We start from the raw sequence: 6,470 nt of genomic DNA on the forward strand, positions 1-6,470 counted from the left end.
AAGCACATGCTGGGAGGCTGCAGAACACAAAAGGGAAGGCCGTGGGTCTCTGCAGAGGAGCCATGACCTGGAAGTACTCCAACTGCCTGGGGAATCCACAGTCCTCAGGCCACTCAGCAAGACCAACAATCAATCCACTCTTGCAACCATTGGGCCCATCTGTGGAAATCCTAATATCCAATGGCACATCTTAGTATGGGTGAATGCCTACCGTCCTGAGCTATCCACAGCCTTGCTCGGCAACGTGCACCCACCCCACTTTGTCCAGTTCTCCTTAGCATATCCAGTCATCAGACAACACGAAGGTCTTCTTCTCTTTGCCGACAGCCAGCCTTACTCTGCAACTGCACCTGAGAAGTGGACAGAAATCAGGCAGGTTTCTGAGTTGCACAAGGGTCCTCAGAGAACATGATTTTTGGAAACACTTAATCTGGGCGTGAGCCTGGAACCTGCTTCCCAAGTACCACTATCCCTTACCAAAAACTGACTGTGTGTCTCACAGCACGACTGAAGGAAGTTACGCACGTACATTGCTCGGTGTGTGAGACGCTGTATGTGTGTATTCACACGTGTGGGCGTGTGTGACTGTGACTGTGCACGAGGATGCGTTTGTGGATACCTGTGGGTGCCGCTAAATACGCGTCTTGGTCTCTGGGTGTCCCTGTGGCCCTCTGCAGACGCTTCTAACAGTAAACGTCATAGTTTATACACAGCACCCTGGTTGGACCCCCAAGTGAAAGGAGAAAGACCCCTGTCAGCTTCATGAGGCCGCATGCGAACTTTGAACCCCAGGCTGTCAAAATAGGCCACAGACTCCCGCTCTCCCACAGCCACGCCTTCTGACCAAAGCACAAAGACTGGACGAGACCTCCCTCCCGGCCGTGGGTGTCACACCTATGTGGACCTGGAGATCCTGCCACCTACCACCACATCTGATGTGCCCTTGGGGTCACTCCCAGTGCTCCCGGAAGCAAGGTAACCTCCCATGGGCAGGCTGACACCGACCTGCAGTTGCCGACAGGCAAGATGCAGCCCGGCACTTCTCAAGGGGTTAACGGACTTTGGCCCAAGTGCCTCGTCTCGCCAACTAGACCAAATCACTTCCCATGACCCCGTGGGAATGCCCTCAATGGGAAGTGTTGGGCTTCAGCAACCATGACACAGGTTGGAACCCCACAGCGGAAATTAGGCCACCTTCCCGGCCACGTATAGGCAAGCTTCCAACTGGTAGGCTTTGCGGCCCTGACCACTGAGAAAACGCTCAAACGCTACACAGCCTCGTCCTAAGTGCCCTCCTCCTGCCTGCAGGGCGACTCGACTCTACTTGAAGCCACAGACATCATGTGAACACGGAGACACTGAACAGCAGGGAAGACACACCGCAAGCCTGTCTGCTTTGATGACGCCCACCCCACCCCATGCATCCTGGCAATTCTCCACTGCCACGGCGACACTACCGAGGCACTCACAGTGATCAAAGGCACTGTCCCCGACGACCACAGACAGACTTTCAACGGAAAACCTTTGCCACACGAGGGGACCTGGAAACTTGAAAGGGCACAGTGGCTGTCCACGACAGTGCGCCTGGCGTCGCAACAGTGCCCCCACCTCTGTCCCCACAACGGACTGCTCCAGGTAAACCTCTGGCTGTTCGCAAGCCGAGTCATACCCCCCGGGAGAAGCACTTTCGCTTTGCACATTCCCAAACAACGGAACGATTAGGCCAAAGGGGATGTTCGCATAACTAAACATCCTCCAAGGAGGCCAGCAGAGACGCGTCACCATGTCAATCTTCTTTACGTCTCGCAAGACACCCTTTGGGTGTCTTTCCTCTGGCAATGGGATTCCAACTCTACACAGGTTACCTACCTCACCTCATCCACTTGAACTGCCAAAGCCATCCCCTCCATAGGCAGCTGATGCCAGCCCATCACGAACATGACACATCCTTGGGAAGCCGAGGCCAGCACCTGCAACCCAGTTATGATAGCCTATTCCACGACATCACAAAGGACATGTCCTCATCTTCCCTTCCCTTCCTGTACGGGCCATCAGTGATCCACGCAGGTTTAAATTCAGCACTCATTCCTCTCCCCACTCCACGATGACCCACTTGGCATCAACACTGTGCCGGGAGTTAAAGTAGAGAAGCAAACAAGGGCAGCAGCGAGGCCTAATCCATCAGCCCCTTTCCGCCGATGCCCAACCGAGCTCACCCCCGCCCATTGCTCCAGCCTCACTAGGCACTCAAGAAGCTCACCGTGAAAAACGCAAGAACAGGGAGGGCCACAGGCCTGGCCTGAGGTTCCAGGCACCAACCAGGGACGCTTGCTCATTTTGGCTTCCAGAATCAACCCCCAAAATGGCATGCACGAAGCGTGATCCTGGCCAAAACTCACCTCCCAACTGCAAGCTAACTGGGCCTAGACCAGCACACACTCTGACTCTTAAGACCAGCAGGAGAACCTGCCCCCTCGCATTCCCTCAACAGCCATTCAGCAGGGACCCGGGTTTCACAGATAACACAGCTTATGTGCAGACACGGTCAACCCTCAGAAAGGAGCCCCTCCAATACTGGAGTCCTTGGTGGTGTTTGCATGCATGTCGGCGGGGGACGCTGGCCCTCATTCCTAACTGTCCTCTCCCCCTGAGAGAGGAAACGTGCTGAACCTCAATTTTGATGACGAGACGGTAGAGTGTTCTCACTCATTTGGTCCAGATTTTCCAAGGAATGCATGCAAGGGTGTCATCATCAATCCAAGCACATGCTGGGACGCTGCAGAACACAACCGGAGTCTGCGCGGGACTCTGTACAGGAGCCATGAGCCTGGGCTACCCCAAAAGCCTGGAGAATCCACAGCCCTCAGGCCACTCAGCAAGGGGAACAATCAATCCACTCTTGCAACCATTGGGCCTGTCTGAGGAAAACCTAATATCTAATGGCACATCTTGGGGTGCTTTAATACCTACCATCCTGAGTTATCCACGAACACACTCAGGGACATGGGCCCGCCTCACTTTTTCCACTTCTTCTTAGCACCTCCAGTCATCAGAGCACACGAAGGTCTTGTTTGTGTCGACGGCCAGCCTTTCCCAGCAACTGCACCTGAGAAGTGGACAGAAATCACCGAGGCTTCATAAGTGGACCGGTGTCCTCACAGGACATGATCCATAAAAACATTTACCTGGCCTTGAGCTCTGAAACTGCTTCCCAAGGACCTCTAACCCTTACCGAGAATTGACTGCATGTCTGATAGTACGACTGCAGGAAGTTACGCACATATGTTGGCCGGTGTCTGAGAGGCTGTATGTGTGTGTTCACGCGTGTGGGCGTGTGTGACTGCGCATGCGGACGTGCTTGTGGGTTCCTCTGTGTGCCGCTGCATACGCGTCTTGGTCTCTGTGTGTCCCTATGGCCCTGTGAAGAGGAGTCCAACAATAAAAGAAAGAGTTTATACACAGCACCCTGGTGAGACCCCTAACTGAAAGGAGAAAGAATCCTGTCAGCTTTAAGAGGCCGCAGACACACTTTGACCCCCAGGGGCTGTTGAAATAGTCCACGGACTCCCGCTCTCCTACAGCCACGCCTTCTGACCAAAACACAAAGCCTCGACGAGACCTGCCTCCGGGCCTTGGCTGTGACATCGACATGCACCTCGAGACTCTGTCAGCTACCAGTATATCTGATGGGCATTTGGGGTCACTCGCAGCACTTCCGGAAGCAAGGGAACTCCCATGGTCGGGCCGACACCGACCGGCAGCTGTCTGCTGCCAAGATGCAGTCTGAAAACACTCAAGGGGCTAACGAACGTGGGCCCACGTGCCACTTCTCGCCAACTAGGCCTAATCACTTTCCATTGACCCGTGGGAATGCCCACCACAGGAAGTGGTGGGCTTCAGCCACCATGACCCATGTCGGATCCCCACGGCGGAAACTAGTCCACATTCCCAGCCACGTCTCAGGCAGCTCCCATCTTGAATGTTCACGGCCCTGACCCCTAAGGAAATGCTCAAACCCTTGAAAGCCTCGTCCTACATGCCCTCCTCCAGCCCACAGGGCGACACGACCCTACTGGAAACCACAAACATCTTCAGAACACGGGAACACTGAACACCAGGGAAGACAGACCGCAAGCCTGTCTCCTTGGTTGATGCTGATCCCACACCATGCATCCTGGAAATTCTCCACTGCCACAGTGACACTACCGAGTAACTCACAGTGATCAAAGGCATGGTCCCCGAGGACCACAGACAGACTTTCAAAGGAAGACCTCTGCCATGCGAGGGAACTTGGAAGCCTGAAAGGGAACAGTGGCTGGCCACGGCAGCACAGCAGGCATGGCAATGGGGCCCCCATCTCTGCCCCACCAATGGACTGCTCCAGATAAACCTCTGGCTGTTCGAAAGGCCTGCGTGCTACACCGGCCGGTCGCGTCATTCCCCCACGGGAGAAACACTTTCGCTTTACACATTGCCAAACAAGGGAACAAAGCGGCCAAAGGGGATGTTCGCATAACTCAACTACCTGCAAGGAGGCCGGCACAGACGCCTCACCATGTCGATCTTCTCTACTTCCCGCAAGACACCCTTTGGGTGTCATTCCTCGGGCAACGGGATCGCAACTCTACACAGCTTACCTTCCTCAACTCACTCACTTGAACTGCCAAAGCCATCCGCTCCATAGGCAGCTTATGCCAGCCCATCACGAACAAGACACATTCTTGGGAAGCCGAGGCCAGCGCCTGCAACCCAATGATGACAACCCATCCCACGACATCACACAGGACCTTTCCTCATGATACCTTACCTTTCTCTCCAGGCCAGCAGACACCACCCAGGCTGAAATGCTTCACTCGATCCACACCCCACTCCACGAAGATCCACTTAGCGCCAACAGTGTACCGGCAACTTCAGCAGAGGAGCTGACAGGGGCAGCACTGAGGCCTAAACCATCAGCCCCCTTCCGCCATCGCCCAACTCCAGCCCACGCCCGCCCACTGCTCCAGCCACAAGGGGCAGTCAAGAACCTCACTGCACGAAACACAACAACAGAGAGGGCCACAGGCCTGGCCTGAGGCTCCAGGCTCCAACCAGGGAAGCTTGCTCATGTTGGCTTCCATAATCAACCTCGGAAGCGGCATGCACAAAGTGTGATCCTGTCCAAAAATCACCTCTCCAAGCTGCAAGCTTACTGGGTCTCTACCAGAACACACTCCGACCCTGAAGACTAGCAGGAAAGCCTGCCCTCTTGCATTCCCTCAACGGCCTTTTAGCAGGGACCGGGGATTCATAGATGACCCAGCTTATGGGCAGACATGGTCGACCCTCAGACAGAAGCCCCTCCAATGCTGGAGCCCTTAGTGGGGTTTGCATGCCTGTCAGCAGGGGACGTTGGCCCTCACTCCTAACTGTCCCATACTCCCGAGACAGGAAACGTGCTGGACCTCACTTTCGATGAGGAGACGGTAGAGCGTTCTCACTCATTTTGTTCAGATTTTCCAAGGAATGCATACAAGGGTGTCATCATCGATCCAAGCACATGCTGGGAGGCTGCAGAACACAAAAGGGAAGGCCGTGGGTCTCTGCAGAGGAGCCATGACCTGGAAGTACTCCAACTGCCTGGGGAATCCACAGTCCTCAGGCCACTCAGCAAGACCAACAATCAATCCACTCTTGCAACCATTGGGCCCATCTGTGGAAATCCTAATATCCAATGGCACATCTTAGTATGGGTGAATGCCTACCGTCCTGAGCTATCCACAGCCTTGCTCGGCAACGTGCACCCACCCCACTTTGTCCAGTTCTCCTTAGCATATCCAGTCATCAGACAACACGAAGGTCTTCTTCTCTTTGCCGACAGCCAGCCTTACTCTGCAACTGCACCTGAGAAGTGGACAGAAATCAGGCAGGTTTCTGAGTTGCACAAGGGTCCTCAGAGAACATGATTTTTGGAAACACTTAATCTGGGCGTGAGCCTGGAACCTGCTTCCCAAGTACCACTATCCCTTACCAAAAACTGACTGTGTGTCTCACAGCACGACTGAAGGAAGTTACGCACGTACATTGCTCGGTGTGTGAGACGCTGTATGTGTGTATTCACACGTGTGGGCGTGTGTGACTGTGACTGTGCACGAGGATGCGTTTGTGGATACCTGTGGGTGCCGCTAAATACGCGTCTTGGTCTCTGGGTGTCCCTGTGGCCCTCTGCAGACGCTTCTAACAGTAAACGTCATAGTTTATACACAGCACCCTGGTTGGACCCCCAAGTGAAAGGAGAAAGACCCCTGTCAGCTTCATGAGGCCGCATGCGAACTTTGAACCCCAGGCTGTCAAAATAGGCCACAGACTCCCGCTCTCCCACAGCCACGCCTTCTGACCAAAGCACAAAGACTGGACGAGACCTCCCTCCCGGCCGTGGGTGTCACACCTATGTGGACCTGGAGATCCTGACACCTACCACCACATCTGAT

The 6,470-nt window shown here is 54.6% G+C and overlaps 2 non-coding genes across 2 annotated transcripts; both read right to left on the minus strand.

Annotated features, from left to right (window-relative positions):
- Positions 1–2,666: 2,666 nt before the first annotated feature.
- LOC132361150 (small nucleolar RNA SNORD116) lies at positions 2,667–2,759 on the minus strand. Its single transcript, XR_009501461.1, has one exon. It is a non-coding gene; the product is annotated as a small nucleolar RNA SNORD116 (small nucleolar RNA).
- A 2,681-nt stretch (positions 2,760–5,440) lies between these two features.
- Positions 5,441–5,533, minus strand: LOC132361822 (small nucleolar RNA SNORD116). The gene has a single exon (XR_009502089.1). It is a non-coding gene; the product is annotated as a small nucleolar RNA SNORD116 (small nucleolar RNA).
- Positions 5,534–6,470: the final 937 nt, after the last annotated feature.

Source organism: Balaenoptera ricei, chromosome 2 (assembly GCF_028023285.1).
Source record: "Balaenoptera ricei isolate mBalRic1 chromosome 2, mBalRic1.hap2, whole genome shotgun sequence".
NCBI lineage: Eukaryota > Metazoa > Chordata > Mammalia > Artiodactyla > Balaenopteridae > Balaenoptera > Balaenoptera ricei.